Genomic DNA, 23,334 nt, shown 5'->3' with positions numbered 1-23,334 from the left:
TCTTGTGTTAATGCCACATCACCCTTCCCACCTCACTCAAATGTAGATATAAAATCAGAGATACGTTCTAATCAGTTGTGTATTTGTGAAGTCTTTGAAAATGTAATAAGTTTTACGAAACGCGACCGTGTCGCGTCAGACTAGAAATAAAAATGAATTTTGGAGAAGTGATTTTTGATTTACCTCCAACAGTGAAGCGTAATGTACGAAAGATTGAGAAAATTCGTGTTAGAATTATTAATCTTACTTTTTCGGTCATATTTAATAATATATGTCTACAGGAAAGACTGCTACCAAAATATACTAATATATATATATATATATATATAACCCTGGCTAACACCTACATTGACTTCAGTGTTGCACATCCAGGTGGCGCTGCCACCCACAGGGGAATCAGCCAAATCCCTGTAAGTACAGAGAACTGGATCACCACTACAATTTTGTCCCCATTGCTTCTGAGACACTCGGCGCCTGCGGGTAAGAGTGCCACCAGTATTTTGAAGGAACTGGGTTCTAGGCTAATTGAAACAACAAGAGACCCTAAAGCTGCCAGCTTCCTTGGCGATACAGAGGGGAAATGCACACAGCATTCAGGGTTCCTGCCCGCCATCTGAGCAGCTGGAGGAACTCGACAACTTATGATAACCATCTTTGTACCTTATATGTAACTCCTTTTTTGTAACCAAGTTTAAATAAAACAAATATACATGAATATATATACAAAAGAATTGGGGTGGTAGGAGAAGAAAATATTAAAGTGTTCAGTGAGAATCCACACGGTCTGACTAGAGGGGGCCTGACAGCTGAGTGGACAGCGTTTCGGATTCATAATTCCGAGGTTCCGAGTTCGAATCTCCGGTGGAGGCGGAAACAAATGGGCAGAGTTTATGTCACCCTGATGCGCCTGTTCACCTAGCAGTAAATAGGTACCTGGGAGTTAGACAGCTGCTACGGGCATCTTCCTGGGGGATGTGTAACAAAAAGGAACGCCTGATCGAGAACCGGGCCGCGGCGACGCTAAGCCCCGAAATCATCTCAAGATAACCTCAAGAAGGAAGGTCTTCTCTGAATACTCTCTATTTTCTTCTCCGAGGCTATGGGTCCCCCACACTTGCACACCAGAGGTGATACCCTCACAACTTTAATATATATATATATATATATATATATATATATATATATATATATATATATATATATATATATATATATATATATATATATATATATATTAAACCTGTCTTGCAATTTTTAATGTTGGCAAAATTGTCGAGTACTCATTTTTTTTTATCAAAGCGATTGAAATTCAGAGTTTTTCATTAGTTTTAATTTGGAAAAAAAACACCAGCTGGTTATTTTTGGAGTAAATTAGTTTGGTAGATAAGTAAGTTAATTATGCAGATGTTGTGAGAGTGGGCGCGGGCCACACACACCTGATCAAAGCAACACACACATTTGTTAATTTCAGTGTTGCAACGGTTACAAAGGTGTTGCAACGGGGTGGCAAATGTTGCAAATCTCAGTGTTTTGACACTTTTTAGAGTGTTATTTTAGAGTGAAAGTGAGACACTCTTAAATCGACAGCTCCTGTATACTGGAGTGCATGGCAGTGTGTGTGGTCGTGCACTCTAGCTCTCCTGACGCACTCTGGCTCGAGTGCGTGAGTGTGGGTCACTGATGACCCTCACACGCCCCCACAATGGCTTGAAAAGCCTGGCCTTGCACTAACGAGAGTGAATAGGGGTCAAAATGTCCCCCTCATTACCGTGCTAGGGGTCAAGGGCTGATATGACCCCTAAGGTCCTTCCAACCGATACGACCAATCACGAAGTCCAATCACCGAGTCCAATCACCGAGTCCAATCACCGAGTCCAATCACATTATAGGATTAATTGCACTGTTAAATTATATTGTTATTGATTGCATTTTAGGATATTTCTCATTCCTACCCTCCCATCCTCTTCCTCCACCCTTCCTCCCTCCCTTCCACTCTTCCTACCCTCCCTCCTTACCTCCCTCCCTCCTCAGGAGCAGCCTGGAAAGGGAGAGAGATAAAGCACTCGTGATTTAATCCAGCAGATGTTATCAAGCTCAGATTAATTGATCAACAATGGAAAAGATTGTGTGACTGACAGCGCTGGGAGCAGCCTAGAGCCCCTAGGAATAGGGAAAGAAGGGAAAGAAGGGAAAGAGAAGAGTAGGAAAGGAAGTGAAAAGTGCAAAAACTTGGGAAAAGGGGGTGGGAGTGCTTCAATAAAGGGAGAGGTAGGTAGTGGGATAGGCAAGGAGGGAGAGATAGGCAAGGAGGTAGAGAAAGGAAGGGAGATAGGCAAGGAAGGAGTAGGAATGGGAGAGAGAGAGAGATCGTGAGGAGGGAGAATTGATATCAATGATTGATTAGAGAAACTGTTGACACACTCATACAAGCTATCGTCTCCTTGTGGCATATTTTGATGGACTGCTGACGGATGAGGGAGCAGACGAGTGTACGTAATGTCGGGAGTAGAGAGGAATGAAATAAAAGGAAGGGCGAAGTGATAAACTGGTGGGAGGGAGAGAAGGGGTTAAATGACACAGAAGGGAAAAGATGTAAAAGGCGAGATACGAAGGAGGAGAAATAATGGAAAGGAAAGAGTTGAATTGGGAGGGAAGGCAGAGAGGGAAAAGCTGGCTTTGGATGGAATTATACTGATGTCAGCACATCACAGTCAGAATGTTAGCACATCACAGCAGCCAGAATGTCAGCACATCACAACCAGAATGAAGAGGTTTTCAGAGGACAAAGTAGCTTGTAATTAAGACAACATGAAACTAAGATTATGGAATGGGATTGGTGTGAAGGATTGTTGTGGAGGATTGGTGGGGAGGATTGGTGGAAAGGGAAGAAGGACTATAGCCACTGAATGCCTAACCGGTTTGACTATTAACCACACCGTCAAAATTCCGGTGCTTTAGTGAAATTAATAGCTCTGCAATATTGACGGTCTCTGGGGCTAATGGTCCCTAGGTCTGGACGAGTCTGGCGGACCGCGCAGAATTGTACGCATTTGATTCAACAAAAACACTTTAAATTTGACGCTTGTCGAATCAGGACTTGAGAGTGTGAAAGTTAGAGAAAAGAAACTTTAGAGGGAAAAGAGAGAGCTCAGAGAGAGAAAAGAAAGCGTTCAGAGAGACAAGAGAAGAGAGTTTGGAGAGAGAAGAGAGAGTTTAGAGAGAAAGAACAGAGTGTAGAGAGAGAGGAAAGGAAGTTTAGATAGAAGAGAGAAGTTATGAAGCTGAGTCAGGATTATGGAAGATAAGGTGCCCGGAAACAGTATGTCATGTGGGTGACAGTATGTCATGCAAGTGACAGTATGTCATGCAAGTGACAGTATGTCAATCAACAGTGTCATGCTGGAAGTGTCATTCTCAAGAACATCACTCCATCAGCGATCATTCAGATCTGTTGTTGATTATTATGCCTTGCATCTTCTTAATTGTTCTCCTAAACACTTGCAAGGCCTAGATGTAGTAGAGAATGATGCCATGCGCATCATCCTGGGTTGTCCTAGAACTGTCAGAATTGTTAACATGAGAAAGGAACTAAAATTATCTTTCATTTACGAGAGAATAGTTCTACTTAGTACTATGTTTTGCGCAAAAACTTTGAAAAATAATGGTCCCCCCAGCTCTATTCAAACTAAATTGAGATCCATTCTAAACAATTCTGACTGTTCCCTCAATCCGCCGCAAAAATCTCCCTACAGTGTGTGGCTCAGTTGTTGTGTCTATAATCTTCAGAAACTGAATGTGTCTCTTAATGCTGATGACATTATACTATATTCACTATAGTGAATATAGTGACAGTTGACAGTTCACTATATTCCCCCTTGGAAAGATGTGCAGGTCACTTTATACATTATACCCCCATCAGTGTAAAACAAATGTATAACACTGACATTTTGAGATGTATAACATTAGAAGTTATTGACAGTCATCTTCAAATTCTCAAACCGACTGAATCCTATGCCTTTACTGATGGCTCTGTGCAGTTAGGCACTGGTAGAACAGGTTGTGCATGTGCAGTACATAAAGGGTAATAAAATGATCATGTCTAGTACACAGAGATTGAACAACTGGGCAAGCACGACACAGACTGAGCAATTGGGCAGATTGTAGATTGTAAACTCTGTGATAAACCTTTAATGCATTCACTAGAACACTATATTGTTGAATGTGAAACCGTAAAGGACTTTAGACCTCCTGGCCTCTTGTACCACCAACTGTGTAACTATTTCATTAACTCAGGTTTTCTGGATGACATCCTAACAATTTATCCAAAAAAATTTTGTCCATTTTAAAGAACGAAGAACAATTTTATATTTGTGTAATTGCTTATCAACCCATCCCTGCCCTTGTGTGGCAGTGCACAATAGACAGTTGATTTTACATATTCATACATTAAAACATTGATTGTAACCATGAAATACATGTGCTTCAGCCTACAGTTTAGACCTATTGTCTTGTGTATGACCCTCTGTCCTGTGTGACAATGAATATCAGCATTATCCTCACTTTAATAAGACTTAATTGAAATCCTCACCTTAGGCAAAACTGTAATTAAATTTAGTCAATAAAGATGTTAATAGTAATAAAAGTCATTTAACATTCCATATGAACCCTAGTCTTAGTTTAAAAGAGAGAGAGAGAGAGAGAGAGAGAGAGAGAGAGAGAGAGAGAGAGAGAGAGAGAGAGAGAGAGAGAGAGAGAGAGAGAGATGCAGGAGTCATGATGAGACGCTTCATATTACCATGAACAATGGATCACCAGGGTGGGGCTAGTCTTGTACCAGGGGGCCCCAAGGCAGTATACTCTTAAGAAACCGCTCTAGGTAGCGGCTCCTGCAGGGAGGGACTGAGGGAGCTAGACGAGGGCCAACCTCCCTCCCACCCGCTATAAACACACTTTCCTATTCATTAAAACCGCTTCGTGAAGAGGAGTCAGGACCTACACCTACCAGCAGGTGTACCTAGCAGTGTACACCTGGGCGGGTAGTATATGTGATGTCAGCTACTCCATATGGGACTCAGGCACATGTGTGTGTGTCGTTAAAACCACAAAAGTTGCCCCTTTGGTTAAGTTAAAGGAGAGTTCTTCTCACAGAGCCTACGAGAGGCAACTCTATTAATGCTGAGGTGCTGCTATAGAGCTGACCGAGATAATGCTTTTACTGAGCCCAATGCGGCTCCATTGTTCTTTCCTAGACCACAATTACCAACCACATTTCACATCAAAATTATATGCAGCAGCGTCTATAACAGCCTGGTTGATCGCAACACCAACCAGGAGGCCTGGCCGGGGGGGGGGGGGGGGGGGGGGGGACACTGATCATAGGAACCACCTCAAGGTAATTTCAAGGTAACTTCAAGGTAACCTCAAGGTCACTTCAAGGTAACTTCAAGGTAACTTCAAGGTGACTTCAAGGTAACCTCAAGGTAACCTCAAGGTAACTTCAAGGTAACTTCAAGGTAACCTCAAGGTAACTTCAAGGTAACTTCAAGGTAACCTCAAGGTAACTTCAAGGTAACCCCAAGGTAACTTCAAGGTAACCTCAAGGTAACTTCAAGATAACCTCAAGGTAACTTCAAGGTAACCTCAAGGTAACTTCAAGGTAACTTCAAGGTAACTTCAAGGTAACCTCAAGGTAACCTCAACGTAACTTCAAGGTAACCTCAAAGTAACCTCAAAGTAACGTCAAGGTAACCAATTTGTTGCTATTTGATAGCAAAGGATTTTGATTTTCATCACAATAGCGTTGTTATATACGTTTAAGTCTTTCCTAGCCTTTTTTGGCCAGCAAATCTTGCTTCACAAATTCAGTGACAACTCTTACCCATTCCTCTTCCCCCCTTACCCCTTACTTCACACACCATTTATTCTCATTATATTCCATCATTAGTTGTTTATCCCGCTCCTCCCAATAGCTCTATTGCCCAACCACTTGGGCTAGACGGTAGAGCGACGGTCTCGCATCATGCAGGTCGGCGTTCAATCCCCCGACTGTCCACCTCTTATACCTGCCTTAAATACACCCTCATACCTGTATAATGTTTCCCCCCCCCCCTTATATACCTCCCTCCTCGCTTGTATAGTTTAATTTTCCTTTACACCTCCCCTAATACCTCCTTACTACACCTTCCCCTGGCCTTACACCTCCCCTAATACCTCCTTACTACACCTTCCCCTGGCCTTACACCTCCCCTAATACCTCCTTACTACACCTTCCCCTGGCCTTACACCTCCCCTAATACCTCCTTACTACACCTTCCCCTGGCCTTACACCTCCCCTAATACCTTCTACCTACACCTTCCCTACCCATTTACCTATGCCCTCTCCACCCTTCAAGCCACTTTCCTCTAAACGCTCTTCATGTTTATTAATTAAATCCCACAGGAGCAATTAATCAAAGCTGTCTCGAACCAGCTCCATGGTTTGAGGATCCTCTAGCTACGCCCTTTCTAGCCCTATCCACAGCCTCCCATTATCCACTTCCCTCATAGCCACACCCATCCCCCTATTCGCACCCTTTTCCCTATCCACACGCTTCCACTTATCCAGAGTCTCTTCTTATCCAGAGCCTTCTCCCTATCCAGATCCTTTCCTTATCCATAAGCTTCCCTTTATCCAAAGTCCTTCCCCTATCCAGAGACATCATTCTATCCAGAGATCTTTTTCGTATCCGTATCCTTGGCCAATCCACAGCTCTACTCTGTACAAGCTGTATAGAGCCACAACAACCTTGTTAGAGTGGGCAACCTACACTACTTGGATCTTTAAAACTATCCAAATAATATATTTCATTTACTTCTACGGGATGGGTATGGGGTCCAACACCGCCCACGGGATGGGTATGGGGTCCACCACCATCCACGGGATGGGTATGGGGCCCCACCACCACCCACGGGATGGGTATGGGGTCCACCACCACCCACAGGAAAGGCATGAGTCCCACCACCACCCACGGGATGGGTATGAGGCCCACCACCACCCACGGGATGGGTATGGGGTCCACCACCACCCACAGGATGGGTATGGGGTCCACCACCACCCACAGGATAGGTATGGCCCCCCCCCACCACCCACGGGATGGGTATAGGGGTACTCTGAGCACTCAAGCAACTGAGCAACACGCCCTTAGCACTCAACAAACTCAACAAGCTCTGAGGACAACACAAAAGAGACCGACATGGCATCACATTCATCTTATCATTCAGATTAAGAAATGGCAAAGATATCCAACCTCGTCCCTTATCATGCAAATTGCAATCAAATGTAAAAATCATTTTCTTGCAATGTGCACGAGACGAGTTGCACTAGAAACTGCTACGAGGAACAGGAGTAAAAACGGTAAAGTTAACAGAGGAGGACAACAGAGAGATAAGATGGAAGCAAACGCCGTTGTAAAACTCGATCGGAGTTGTAAACAAAAGTGAATTGATAGACAAAAGGGTCAAACTCGGGCAGACAAATAGACTGTCAGACAGACACACTACGCCAGTTCCACCTTGCTTTTTTTTAATGTGGAGCGGCTTTGTGTGTGTGTGTGTGTGTGTGTGTGTGTGTGTGTGTGTGTGTGTGTGTGTGTGTGTGTGTGTGTGTGTGGGTGTGTGTGTGTGTGTGTGTGGTTGTGTGTGTGTGTGTGTGTGTGTGTGTGTGTGTGTGTGTGTGTGTGTGTGTGTGTGTGTGTGTGTGTGTGTAATTACCTAAGTGTAGTTACAGGATGAGAGCTACGCTCGTGGTGTCCCGTCTTCCCAGCACTCTTTGTCATATAACGCTTTGAAACTACTGACGGTCTTGGCCTCCACCACCTTCTCCCCTAACTTGTTCCAACCGTCTACCACTCTGTTTGTGAAAGTGAATTTTCTTATATTTCTTCGGCATCTGTGTTTAGCTAGTTTAAATCTATGACCTCTTGTTCTTAAAGTTCCAGGTCTCAGGAAATCTTCCCTATCGATTTTATGAATTCCTGTCACTATTTTGTATGTAGTGATCATATCACCTCTTTTTCTTCTGTCTTCTAGTTTTGGCATATTTAATGCCTCTAACCTCTCCTCGTAGCTCTTGCCCTTCAGTTCTGGGAGCCACTTAGTAGCATGTCTTTGCACCTTTTCCTGTTTGTTGATGTGCTTCATAAGATATGGGCACCACACAACCGCTGCATATTCTAGCTTTGGCCTAACAAAAGTCGTGAACAATTTCTTTAGTATATCGCCATCCATGTATTTAAAAGCAATTCTGAAGTTAGAAAGCGTGGCATAGGCTCCTCGCACAATATTCTTTATGTGGTCCTCAGGTGATAGTTTTCTATCTAGAACCACCTCTAGATCTCTTTCTTTATCAGAATTCTTTAAAGATTTCTCACATAATATATAGGTTGTGTGAGGTCTATGTTCTCCTATTCCACATTCCATAACATGGCATTTATTAACATTAAATTCCATTTGCTAAGTGGTGCTCCATATACTTACTTTATTCAGGTCTTCTTGAAGGGTATGACAATCATCTAAGTTTCTTATCCTTCCTATTATCTTAGCATCATCAGCAAACATGTTCATATAATTCTGTATACCAACTGGTAGATCATTTATGTAGACAATAAACATCACTGGTGCAAGAACTGAACCCTGTGGTACTCCACTTGTGACATTTCTCCATTCCGATACATTGCCTCTGATCACTGCCCTCATTTTTCTATCAGTCAGAAAAATTTTCATCCATGTTAGAAGCTTACCTGTCACCCCTCCAATATTTTCCAGTTTCCAGAACAACCTCTTATGTGGAACTCTGTCGAAAGTGTGTGTGTGTGTGTGTGTGTGTGTGTGTGTGTGTGTGTGTGTGTGTGTGTGTGTGTGTGTGTGTGTGTGTGTGTGTGTGTGTGTGTGTGTGTGTGTGCCAAAGAAATTAAAATGTGATGAATATTGTGAAGACATAACCTGGAAACGAAAAGAAGGAAATGACTATCCACCTTTAAGTAACAACAAATCAAGCTCGTCGAATATTTGACAGAGAAACAGGACAACATACAATCATGGAGCCAAGGTAACCATCAATAATGGCAGTGGGAATAACGAATGAAGTCCTTGTGACATCTTTATCATTTACACCATTATTTATCCCAGAGAGCTGTTCACCACCACCACCACTACCACCACTTCTACCACCATCACCACCACTATGAAAACGACCACCACGACCGCCAGACCGCCCTGGGGAGTTGGAGGTCGGTGTCAACACCTCGAACTACGACCCGCAGACACGTCCGTCCTCCACACCGCTCTCAAGGGCACTCTCTTACACCTCACTACCACATCCACCATAGTCTTTCTCCGACTCTCTCTCACTCTCTCTCACTTTTTCTCCTTTCCCTTTACCCGGCCTTTCCTAGTCATTCTCCTCCCCCCAACCCCCCTCTCCCTCCTTCCATTGCCCCATTATTAAGGTGGATATAAATAGGAAGTGCCTTGTATGGATCAACCAGGCTGTGATTCATACGTCAGGCTGCTGCGAGCAGCCGCGTCCAACAGCCTGGTTAACCTGTCCAGCAACGAGGAGGCCTGGGCGATGACCGGGCCGCGGGGGACGCTAAGCCCCGGAATCATCGCAAGGTAAGACCATTAGCTCCCTCTGTATTTACCCTTTTTCTTCTATTATATATTTTTGCCTCTGTGTCAAAGTCTGGGACATCATGTTTTTCTCCCTTCCTCTCCCTCCTTAGATTACTCTCCCTTCCTCTCCCTCCTTAGATCACTCCCTTCCTCTCCCTCCTTAGATCACTCTCCCTTCCTCTCTCTTCTTAGATTACTCTCCCTTCCTCTCCCTCCTTAGATCACTCTCCCTTCCTCTCCCTCCTTAGATCACTCTCCCTTCCTCTCTCTTCTTAGATTACTCTCCCTTCCTCTCCCTCCTTAGATTACTCTCCCTTCCTCTCCCTCCTTAGATTACTCTCCGTTCCTCTCCCTCCTTAGATTACTCTCCCTTCCTCTCCCTCCTTAGATTACTCTCCCTTCCTCTCCCTCCTTAGATTACTCTCCCTTCCTCTCTCTTCTTAGATTACTCTCCCTTCCTCTCCCTCCTTAGATTACTCTCCCTTCCTCTCCCTCCTTAGATTACTCTCCCTTCCTCTCCCTCCTTAGATTACTCTCCCTTCCTCTCCCTCCTTAGATTACTCTCCCTTCCTCTCTCTTCTTAGATTACTCTCCCTTCCTCTCCCTCCTTAGATTACTCTCCCTTCCTCTCCCTCCTTAGATTACTCTCCCTTCCTCTCTCTTCTTAGATTACTCTCCCTTCCTTTCCCTCCCTTGCTACACATCTCCCTTCCCTCTCTCCCTCCCTCTCTCTCTCTCCCTCCCTCCTCTCTCCCTCCAGCACAGCCTCACACAAAGTAGACAAAGGCAGACAATCGGGTCCAGCGTGTTTACACAAGATGCGCCAAGATAACCCAACTACCTCCGCAGGTTAAAATGCATTTAACAATGGGACTAATGAATTTAACCTGGCCCGCACGGGAGATAAAAGTGATAAATAACGACAGAGAGAGGATAAATATGGAGCGTAGAGAGGAGGCGAGACACAAAAAATATCTAGTGGGTAGGAACGAGACAAAAAATGGCAAGATAAAGATATAAATAAATTTTAAAATAAGATTGAGAGCTACGTGAATATTGCTATGTCTGTCTCCTGGAGGTCAGATGCTTGGGGATAGCCTCTAATAATTTTTAACAGGAGTTGCTGTTGGGTACGTGCCCGACATGTGTGTGTTGTCGGGGAAAACAGTGTTGCATGACAGGTTGTCAAATCTACCCCTCTTGACCCCTGAAGGGTCAAGATATGACCTATTAATATTAAATTATGTGATCTTAATAAAGAACAGTTTGTCTGGCCAATAAGCTAATTGTAATTGGTCATTAGCGAAGCTGAGGCGACCAATCAGCGACCTCGTGCTAGGACTCTTCCTCTCTAACGTCAGACTTAACAACAAGCAAAAATAAAAACATGGATGTAAAACACCCATAAAACGGATCACTAAAGCGAGCAAAACAGGGCGTGGTGGTGGTGGTGGTTGTGGTGGTGGTGGTGGTGGTTGTGGTGGTGGTGGTGGTGGTTGTGGTGGTGGTGGTGGTGGTTGTGGTGGTGGTGGTGGTGGTGGTGGTTGTTGTGGTGGTGGTGGTGGTGGTGGTTGTGGTGGTGGTGGTGGTGGTTGTTGTGGTGGTGGTGGTGGTGGTGGTTGTTGTGGTGGTGGTGGTGGTGGTGGTGGTTCTTGTGGTGGTGGTGGTGGTTGTTGTGGTGGTGGTGGTGGTGGTGGTGGTTGTTGTGGTGGTGGTGGTGGTGGTTGTTGTGGTGGTGGTGGTGGTGGTGGTGGTTGTGGTGGTGGTGGTGGTGGTGGTTGTTGTGGTGGTGGTGGTGGTGGTTGTTGTGGTGGTGGTGGTGGTGGTGGTGGTTGTTGTGGTGGTGGTGGTGGTTGTGGTGGTGGTGGTGGTGGTGGTGGTGGTGGTGGTGGTGGTTGTGGTTGTGGTGGTGGTGGTGGTGGTGGTGGTGGTTGTGGTGGTGGTGGTGGTGGTGGTTGTGGTGGTGGTTTGGTGGTGGTGGTGGTGGCAAGCTGCCTCTCCCCCACTCTATTCAACATATATACAGCTGACCTACCCCAACCCCAACATGGAGAATACATCACATACGCTGACGATGTCACCCAAATAATATGCATAACGTAAGCCTTTAAGGGTTGACAGATGTTAATCTTCTTGTTTGAGGAGCTGTTCACTTGAGACAGTTAAGCAAGTCCCAGCTGTGTCTGGGTACAAGTGACAGGATGAACAACCCAGCGGGTTTTCTTCCTTTTGGGGAGTGTTGTACATGCTGCTATGGCGGTGTGTCCACTCACAAGATGAGTGGCGCTGCCTAATAAACTCGCCTCTCCGGGCAAAATTTTAAAATTTAAAATTTAAATAATATGCCAACCGGGCCCATCAAAGCCGCTACTAGCCGACAAGACCAAGGCAGCAATTGAACTCATAAACAACTTTGAGAAGCAATGGAAAATTAGCACCAACAAACAAAAGTTTCAGATAATACACATTGCGAAAAGAAACCCGGACCCCATCATCCTTGACAACCAGCCGATCCAATATGCGGAGGTAGGCAGAATACTGGGACTTATGATAAATAGAACAGGGATACAAATTCACGTAAGGGACCGACTAAACAAAGCCAAAGCAGCCTTAGGAAAACTGAGAAGATTCCGAAGCCTCAGTATTAACATTCAGATCCACCTATATAAGGCTCTAGTTCGGCCGCATCTAGAATATCCCCCAGTACCACTACACACCATAAAGAAAACTAACATGCAGAAACTGCAAGCAGTACAAAATAAGGCGCTAAGGAGAGCAGCAAAACACCGTCCACCATATGATCAGACAATCCAGGAGCTCCATGAACTCCTGAACATACAGCCACTAAACATCAGACTGCAGCACCAAGCCATCAGGGTGTGGAACACCATCGAAATGTTAGAGGACCCAATGTTAGAAAGATTGCTCCAAGATGAGACGCCCCGCTCCCACAGCTGGTGGTCCAAGATGGTGACGCCCCACTCCCACAGCTGGTGGCCTAAGATGGTGACGCCCCGCTCCCACAGCTGGTGGCCCAAGATGAGACGCCCCACTCCCACAGCTGGTGGCCCAAGATGAGACGCCCCACTCCCACAGCTGGTGGCCCAAGATGAGACGCCCCGCTCCCACAGCTGGTGGCCCAAGATGAGACGCCCCGCTCCCACAGCTGGTGGCCTAAGATGGTGACGCCCCACTCCCACAGCTGGTGGCCCAAGAGCCTCGATTTACTAGATGCAAACCCTGCCCCACAGTACGTAAGTCCCAGATGAAATACAGACCAGAAATCCTTCCTCCAATAATTGGAAAAATTGAGTATGAACGTGTATGAGTGTATAGTTGTGTATATGCATATGTATATATGTGTATGTATGAATAACTCAATAAATAATAATAATAATAAAATAAAGAGCCTTAAACAGAACAACATGTGTGGAGGCATCGGAGTGTGCATATATGAATGCTACACAGTATTCATCTATAGACATCCACATATGGTGAAACACATGTGAAGAACCTCTCACACACTCACAGCTCCCTGACAAGAGGGAGCCAGCTTAGCTTAGCTGCCAACACCCACACATCGTGTCAGCAAGGCGGACAGCCCGCCTGCTTTCATACCTCTCACTGTATTTCCCACTTCTATACTTCCCTTCACCTATGCCTCTCCTTCCTCTTAACTCCCTCCCCCCTCCAAAAAAATAGTGACACGCTGGACTCCCTCCTGTCATTGTAGCTTCATTGAAGCTAAGATGGTTAGCACAGGAAGCTACAGGAGTGAAACACAGACCTATTTATGGTTATGCCTTGGCTGCTCTCACCTTCACTAGGATCTTATAACTCCTTGGTAGACCGATTTTTTTATGGTATCCTGTTATCAGGGGAGGACACCTACAGCTCCCAGAGGTGCAAGGATGGTGGGGGAGTTTGGTCTCCTTAAAGAGTCACCAAGAGAAGCCGGTCTTCTTGAGACGTCGCCAACGACGTCGTTTGGGGAGGGGGTGGGGGGTGGGGGTGGCATCAATTGTTAGGATGTCAGTGTAGGTTTGGTTGCGGATGTCAGGATGTCATTGTAATGGGTATAGGGACATCCAAAGGACTCTTAAGGGATATTATAGCAATGGTTTGGTTATCAAAGTGATTGTTTTAGGGCATGCAAACGATCGCTAGAAGTTGGGGCAGTTGTTGGGACATCCAAGCGGTTTGTAGTAGCGATCGCAATGGTAACACATTCGCCCCCGCGAGCGACGTGATAGTCTGGGTTCGAGCCCTGTTCACCAAGTAGTAATTTGGTACCTGGTTGTTAACCGATTGACGGGTTGAGTACCTGGGAAAACTAGTATAAGGATATAAGGCTTATTATGAGTTATAGCAAGGCAAGTACACAGCACATATCGGATGCTCCTGCTAAGCTGGGATATGAGGACAAGGAGCTGGGATACGAGGACAAGGAACTGGGATATGAGGACAAGGAGCTGGGATACGAGGACAAGGAACTGGGATATGAGGACAAGGAGCTGGGATACGAGGACTAGGAGCTGGGATACGAGGACTAGGAGCTGGGATACGAGGACAAGGAGCTGGGATACGAGGACAAGGAACTGGGATACGAGGACAAGGAGCTAGGATACGAGGCCAAGGAGCTGGGATACGAGGACTAGGAGCTGGGATACTAGGACTAGGAGCTGGGATACGAGGACAAGGAGCTGGGATACGAGGACTAGGAGCTGGGATACGAGGACTAGGAGCTGGGATACGAGGACAAGGAGCTGGGATACGAGGACAAGGAACTGGGATACGAGGACAAGGAGCTAGGATACGAGGCCAAGGAACTGGGATACGAGGACAAGAAGCTGGGATACGAGGACTAGGAGCTGGGATACGAGGACTAGGAGCTGGGATACGAGGACTGGGAGCTGGGATACGAGGACAAGGAGCTGGGATACGAGGCCAAGGAACTGGGATACGAGGACTAGGAGCTGGGATACGAGGACAAGGAACTGGGATACGAGGACAAGTTACTGGGATACGAGAACAAGGAACTGGGATACGAGAACAAGGAACTGGGATACGAGAACAAGGAACTGGGATACGAGAACAAGGAACTGGAATACGAGAACAAGGAACTGGGATACGAGAACAAGGAACTGGAATACGAGAACAAGTTACTGGGATACGAGAACAAGGAACTGGGATACGAAGCCAAGGAACTGAGATACGAGGACAAGAAACCGGGATACGAGAACAAGGAACAATGAAACACTGCCCATTGACCACTTGGACCATCGGGTATCGAACCCCCGACGCTCCAGGAATCAAGATCGTCGCTCGCCCAACCAGTCCAAGTGACCGGGCCTCGTAAACAAGGAGACTCTGGTTATCATCTTACAAGCAATAAAGAGACTTTTGGAGGCTTTCGGTAAGTCGCCACTGAGACCCCTATATAAGGGACCACGAGAGGTCTGCCTGAATTGAGGTATATTGAGGTTATTGGTGTACTCTAGCGTGGGTGTACTCTAGCGTGGGTGTACTCTAGCGTGGGTGTACTCAAGCGTGGGTGTACTCTAGGGTAGGTGTACTCTAGCGTGGGTGTACTCTAGCGTGGGTGTACTCTAGCGTGGGTGTACTCTAGGGTAGGTGTACTCTAGGGTAGGTGTACTCTAGCGTGGGTGTACTCTAGCGTGGGTGTACTCTAGGGTAGGTGTACTCTAGCGTGGGTGTACTCGTAGGGTAGGTGTACTCTAGGGTGGGTGTACTCTGGCGTGGGTGTACTCTAGCGTGGGTGTACTCTAGCGTGGGTGTACTCTAGGATAGGTGTACTCTAGCGTGGGTGTACTCTAGCGTGGGTGTACTCTAGCGTGGGTGTACTCTAGGGTAGGTGTACTCTAGGGTGGGTGTACTCTAGCGTAGGTGTACTCTAGCGTGGGTGTACTCTAGGGTAGGTGTACTCTAGCGTGGGTGTACTCTAGCGTGGGTGTACTCTAGCGTGGGTGTACTCTAGGGTGGGTGTACTCTAGCGTAGGTGTACTCTAGCGTGGGTGTACTCTAGGGTAGGTGTACTCTAGGGTAGGTGTACTCTAGCGTGGGTGTACTCACCTAGTTGAGAGTAGTGTACCAGTCTCCCAGCTCTCCACAGTAATTGTTCAGATGTACTACCCTAATTATGTACTCGTGTGCTCACCTAAATGTACTCGCCTAATTGTGGGGTGAGACCAGTCCAGCAACCAGGAGGCCTGGTTGACGACCGGGCCGCGTGGATGCTAAGCCCCGAGGCCTGGTCGACGACCGGGCCGTGGGGACGCTAAGCCCCGGAAGCACCTCAAGGTAAGGAGGGGTCAATTGCCAACTGTTACAGATTCAGCTACTCGGAACAAGTTGCAAGTAGCACGGGCTATGGTGAGCCCGTAGATTACCTGGCACAGGAGCAGGGCAAGTAGCACGGCCTATGGTGAGCCCGTAGATTACCTGGCACAGGAGCGGGACACCAATTACCAACTCCTAAACATGGCCTTATATACATGCTGCCTGATGCACTAAGCTCCAATCCCTCCCCCTCGTCTGTCTCTCCTATTTGTTCACTATAATGCTAAAAAAAAAAAAATTAGTTCTTATTAGGGTCCCTATAACTAATCTGCTTCTCAGTTTTCCATCCCAAGATTCGTGTTCTACGCGGGTTAATATTGAACAATTCCCCTATCAATTTTCACGATAATCGTACATGTTGTTGTCATTACTCCTCGATTCCGTCTGTCAACAGGGGTAGTGAGGTTGCTGCTCCCTCGCCTTCTCATAGATAAACAATCGAATTGACCTCGCAAATGTCGAACACAATGCGCACACATATACACTGAAGACAGTAATTAGGGGGAGGCATGATTACCACATACAAAATCCCCTGAGGAGTTCATAGGGTAGATAAAGACAGACGAAACACACAAGGGGACACAGGTGGAAACTGATTTTTTTTTTTAATTTTGCCCCGAGGGGCGAGTTTATTGGGCAGCGCCAGTCATCTTGTGAGTGGACACACCGCCATAGGCAGCATGTACAACACTCCCTAATAGGAAGAAAACCCGCTGGGTTGTTCATCCTGTGTGGAAACTGAGTTCTCAAATGTTACGCCACAAGGACGTTAGAAAGAAATTTGTTCAGTCAACCCAGTTAACAAATGAAATTGATGTGGTGGAGGCTAACTCCATACACAGCTTCAAATGTAGATATGATAGAGCCCAGTAGGCTCAGGAACCTGTACACCGATTGACGGTTGAGATGCGGGACCCAGGAGCCGAAGTTCAACCCCCGCCAGCACAACTAGGCGAGTATAGATCTATATGTAACTGTGGGGCGCGTGTTTGTAACTGCGGGGCGCGTGTTTGTAGCAGTACAAACACACACACACGGCACAGTTACATGTATATCTCCCCACCACCAGCTTTGTTTACAAACTATTGCGTATGGCAACGTTCAAGTTACAAACACAGCTGAATGTTTGTTGATGGATTATCTACCCCTCTCTCTCTACCTCTACCCTGGCCTCTACCTCTCTCTCTACCCCTACCCTGGCCTCTACCTCTCTCTCCACCCCTACCCTGGCCTCTACCTCTCTCTCTACCCCTACCCTGGCCTCTACCTCTCTCTCTCTCCACCCCTACCCTGGCCTCTACCTCTCTCTCTACCCCTACCCTGGCCTCTACCTCTCTCTCTACCCCTACCCTGGCCTCTACCTCTCTCTCCACCACTACCCTGGCCTCTACGTCTCTCTCCACCCCTACCCTGGCCTCTACCTCTCTCTCCACCCCTACCCTGGCCTTTACCTCTCTCTCCACCACTGCCCTGACCTCTACTTCTCTCTCTACCCCTACCCTAGCCTCTACCTTTCTCTCTCCACCCCTACCCTGGCCTCTACGTCTCTCTCCACCCCTACCCTAGCCTCTACCTCTCTCTCCACCACTACCCTGGCCTCTACCTCTCTCTCCACCCCTACCCTGGCCTCTACCTCTCTCTCACCACCACTACCCTGGCCTCTACCTCTCTGTATGAATATCTTGGGCCTCTTCAGCCGTCTGAATTACTATTCAGAACCTCTACACCCCTTTCTATTAATATGCGGCGACTATGGAGTCGCCGCGCCTTAGCTGGGACAATCTAATCTCTAATCTCTGATCCTTGATTCGCCTGTGTTGACCTGAGGCTCTCCCCTGTGGGGTGGAGACGGGGGAGGAAGCCTCCTGGCTCTCCCCTGTGGGGTGGAGAGGGGGGAGGAATGGCTCTCTGTGTGTAGCTCTTTCTCCCTCCCCTAGTTTTATGGTGGTATAAACAGATCAAGTACAGCTGGCAGCAGCCGCATACGTGCCTGTCAGGTAGTAAGCAAAGGTGTGCAGGCCTTGTTTATGTCGGCGTCACACACACACACACACACACACACACACACACACACACACACACACACACACACACACACACACACACACACACACAAGGCTCTCAGACATTTCCTCCAAGTGAGGGAAAATCGTATCCTTCCCCAAACAGACCCCTCCGAGTCCAAATACTGATAAGGTATCTGACAAGAACCTTGGCCAACTGAACGGGCCTTTGGGGAGAGGGAGAGAGAGAGAGTAGAGAGAGAGAGAGAGAGAGAGAGAGAGAGAGAGAGAGAGAGAGAGAGAGAGAGAGAGAGAGAGAGAGAGAGAGAGAGAGAGAGAGAGAGAGAAAAAAGAAACAGAGAGACAGAGAATTATTATATTAACTAATATCGTCGTTACAAAATTAATATAATTCCTTGATAACATTTGATCAACATTTGGGCACAAGAATTTGTTATCAGCATGTTATAAACGTTGCTAGGTAACGCTATATATATATTATATATATATACCTGTTTCCCTTCCCGATCCACGACTGTCTATCGGCGTTAGCTGGTATAATAGACAGATGTCTCTGTGACGCATTAGACGGGCGATATAGGCCGAGAGAATCATCGACCCTCCATGCCTGATGAATGTCTCTTAACGCATCACTGTCGGCATCTCCATCGCCGACACCTCCTCTCCTATCTCTTCCTCGTCGGTATCTGTCACTGCTACGTCTGTCTGTCTGTCTATCTGTCTGTCTGTCTGTCGGGTTCTTTGTATCTCTGCCTCGCTGTGGTTCGTTGGTCTGCGATTATCATATGTTCGTTTCTCTTGCGTTATCTTATATGTCCTGGCTCCCTTCTTCGTATTAATCTCGTTCTCTTGCTCTGATTCTCTCCCTTGATGGGTTATCTACCCCTCTCTCTCTACCCCTACCCTGGCCTCTACCTCTCTCTCTACCCCTACCCTGGCCTCTACCTCTCTCTCTACCCCTACCCTAGCCTCTACCTCTCTCTCTACCCCTACCCTAGCCTCTACCTCTCTCTCTACCCCTACCCTGGCCTCTACCTCTCTCTCTACCCCTACCCTGGCCTCTACCTCTCTCTCTACCCCTACCCTGGCCTCTACCTCTCTCTCTACCCCTACCCTAGCCTCTACCTCTCTCTCTACCCCTACCCTAGCCTCTACCTCTCTCTCTACCCCTACCCTGGCCTCTACCTCTCTCTCTACCCCTACCCTGGCCTCTACCTCTCTCTCTCTACCCCTACTCTTCCTTCGCCCCTTCCATCTCTCCTCCCTTCCCTCATTGATCCTTATCTCAGCTTCTCGTTCCATCTCTCCCTTTTTTTCTGCAACCTTTCCTGTTCGTATTCCTTTTATTCCCTTTTCTGTTTCACTCCCTCTCTGGCTTCCTTTTCTTTAACTCCCATTCTGACTCTCCCTTTCTCTCTGACTCCCTCCCACAGCACTAACCCCGCCTCCCTCCCACCTGTCACACCCAGGTAGTTCCCCTCCCACCCTCCTGTCTGCTGTCTAGCATCCCAGTAACTGACAGTTACTCACTGACGGGCAGGTGACAGACAGGACAACTACTGGAGAACCCCCTTGAAGGTGGTGGATTGTGGCAATTGGTGGATTATGGCAGGTGGTGGATTGTGGCAGGTGGTGGATTGTGGCAGGTGGTGGATTGTGGCAGGTGGTGGTGGATTGTGGCAGGTGGTGGATTGTGGCAGGTGGTGGATTGTGGCAGGTGGTGGATTGTGGCAGGTGGTGGTGGATTGTGGCAGGTGGTGGATTGTGGCAGGTGGTGGATTGTGGCAGGTGGTGGATTGTGGCAGGTGGTGGATTGTGGCAGGTGGTGGATTGTGGCAGGTGGTGGATTGTAGCAGGTGGTGGATTGTGGCAGGTGGTGGATTGTGGCAGGTGGTGGATTGTGGCAGGTGGTGGTGGATTGTGGCAGGTGGTGGATTGTGGCAGGTGGTGGATTGTGGCAGGTGGTGGTGGATTGTGGCAGGTGGTGGTGGATTGTGGCAGGTGGTGGATTGTGGCAGGTGGTGGTGGATTGTGGCAGGTGGTGGTGGATTGTGGCAGGTGGTGGTGGATTGTGGCAGGTGGTGGTGGATTGCCTGATTAAAAAAATATTACCCTTATGACGTATGGGGCTCATTACCCACCCGATCATAAGATAAGGTTTACAAATCTCGGCTCAACTCCTTATTGAAAAAAACAAAAAATCAAACCGGAGGCAATAGGGCTCTGTGGCACAGCAGAATGGACAGAACAGTCTTAACCACCAAGGAGATTAAGGCGACAAGATCAGTATCACATCAATACTACCCCCCCCCCCCCCCACCCGTACCTTTCTACACCTGTATGCTTAAGAAAGCGACGTTAACAACTGAATCGTTTGCAAGATGTAATTACCGTTGGAACAAGGAGTGGGGCCGTGTTAAGACGTCCGGTGTAATTGACACCTGGCACCCCCCCTATTCACTGGTTTAATGAGGCGGATTATCCTAGTGTTTATATAGGTATCATGGCTGTTATTGTTGGCGAGATGCATGGGTGGCCACTTAGTGTGTGTGGGGGGTGGGGGGAAGGGGGTGGGGGGATTTCGTGTGTACTCATCTAGTTGTGTTTGTGGGGGGTTTGAGCTCTGGCTCTTTGGTCCCGCCTCTCAGCCGTCAATCAACTGGTGTACAGGTTCCTGAGCCTATTGGGCTCTGTCATATCTACGTTTGAAACTGTGTATGGAGTCAGCCTCCACCAGATCGCTTCCTAATGCATTCCATTCGTTAACTACTCTGACACTGAAAAAAATATTTCTAATGTCTTTATGACTCATTTGGGTATAAAGACATCACATATGTATTCACCTAGTTGTGCTTGCGGGGGTTGAGCTCTGCTCCTTCGGCCCGCCTCTCAACTGTCAATCAATCAACTGTTACTAACTACTATTTTTCTCCACACGCACACACATACACACACACACACACACACATACACATACACATACACACACACACACACACACAGGAAGCAGCCCACATCAGCTGTCTTACTCCCAGGTATCTATTTACTGTTAGGTAACAGGTGCATCAGGATGAAGGAAACTGCCCATTTGTTTTTCCGGCGGTGCCGGGGGATCGAACCCCGGTCCCTAAATCCTCGAGTCTAGAGCGCTGTCCACTCAGCCACCACCCACCCACAACTAGGTGAATAATTGTGTGTGTGTGTGTGTGTGTGTGTGTGTGTGTGTGTGTGTGTGTGTGTGTGTGTGTGTGTGTGTGTGTGTGTGTGTGTGTGTGTGTGTGAGTGTGTGTGAGTGTGTGTGAGTGTGTGTGAGTGTGTGTGAGTGTGTGTGTGTGTGTGTGTGTGTGTGTGTGTGTGTGTACTTTCCTAAAAGTGGTTGCGAGGGCAGAACTCCAGCTCCTGTACCCGGCCATACAAGCTGTTTCCTGCCTACTACTGAACCTATTCACTTCACCGGCATGGTTCCTCATCCCTGTCACTCCAAAGGAGTTACTCCAGGGAGTAACATTCCCCTGGAACTCATCTATGCCTCTGGTTTCCATCCCCTTCCTCCCGCGTTCATATCTGCCTTATTCCGAACATGTACACTGCATTCCGAACGGGCATACAATCCGAACAATTGCACTTCATCAAGTGTATCAGTGAATGGCATTCCGAACGGCTCTTTCTTAAACGTCATTCATTCAAATATTCCCAATTGTTGAGTTGCAGAGTTGACTATTTCTCTCTCGTTCTCTGTTTGGCTCTCTCTCTCTCTCTCTCTCTCTCTCTCTCTCTCTCTCTCTCTCTCTCTCTCTCTCTCTCTCTCTCTCTCTCAACTTGACCAGAAGGTTGGATTGTCTCGTTACATCATGACAAACGACCATTGTATGACACTGAGTAATTACTCTCCTTCTCCCTCTCTCCTCCCCTCTCTCTCTCTCTTCCCTCTGATTCTCTTCCTTTCCTCTTTCGTCTCTCCCTCCCTCCGTCTTGACCCCTCGTGACCTCACAGGTGACAGGGGTAACAGTGTTGACCTACTGGAGTACATGTCTTGCACAGCAGCGAGGCACAACAGGTCCTGTGACTAATGATGGTAATGGTGGTAATTGTTGTTGGTAAATACGATGGTGGTGATGGTGGTGATGGTGGTGGGAGTGTTGTTCTAAATGGATAGGCACAATGAGTAGCTGTCCAGGGGGGGGTGGTGGCCCCTATGATTCTAGGGGGGGAACCATGATTCTAGGGGGCCCTATGATTCTAAGGGGGCCCTATGATTCTAGGGGGACCCATGTTTCTAGGGGGCTTTGATGCTTCTAGGGGCCCCCATGTTTCTAGGGGGCCGATGATTCTAGGACCCCCCATGATTATAGGGGGGCCCCATGATTCTAGGGGGGCCCTATGATTCTAGGGAACCCCATGATTCTAGGGAGCCCCTACTGCTATATTGTGAAGATAGAGATCATAGCAAAGTGGATCATTACTCGACTTCCCAATGGATACGTCTGGGATTCCCTTTTCAAATTATATATATAATATAAATAGTTCGTGAATATCTGAGGGTAATTCTGCACTTTAGAGGGCTAGCGTGGGCCCATCTTCTGGGTAGGGGCCTCATCAGGACATGGCCAGGGCGTACAAGATATGCTGAACTCTGTAGATACTTTATGAATACTGGAACACTTGATGATATACTGGGCTTGTACCCAAGATTGTGTAATGCGTCAGTTATACAATATATGTGATGAAACTATATAACCTGAGCTTGTAAAACCATCTTAATCACCTTCAGTGGTTAAGTGCTTAATAAAATACTAGTTTCTATAGCAGCTATCTTACCCTGTCAAAGTGGGAGAGACATAAATGTATGTGTGTATATTATATGTATGTATGTGTATACAGGATATGTGTAAACTGACCACAATTGCATTTCACCTTTGTAAACGAATATTTATTACATTATTTAAAACAAAACATACCTCTAACACTGTTTATGTGGGACAGAAGTAAATCTATGTATTTATTTATGTAGGTTAGATTAGAACAGTGTAATAAATGGGTCTTTTTCAGTGTTTTTTTTTCCTACACGTGTGTGTGTAGAGGAACAGGCGACTGCCCTGGAAACACAAATCGAAACTGTCGCTATTTTCCGCTTGTTACAACTTGTAATAAAGTTGTCACATCTTGGCTTAACGTGTTTATGACGTATTAGAACGTTGTTACAACTTGCTATATTGGTTGTTACAACTTGTCCGAACGTTGTATCAACGTCGTAGTGTCGGTGTGTGTTTGGCGGGGACTCCTGTTAGCAAGCTGAGA

This window comes from Procambarus clarkii, chromosome 60, assembly GCF_040958095.1.
Source record: "Procambarus clarkii isolate CNS0578487 chromosome 60, FALCON_Pclarkii_2.0, whole genome shotgun sequence".
Classification (NCBI taxonomy): domain Eukaryota; kingdom Metazoa; phylum Arthropoda; class Malacostraca; order Decapoda; family Cambaridae; genus Procambarus; species Procambarus clarkii.
The sequence above is the reverse complement of the archived record's forward strand: the minus strand, read 5'-3'. Positions refer to the sequence as shown.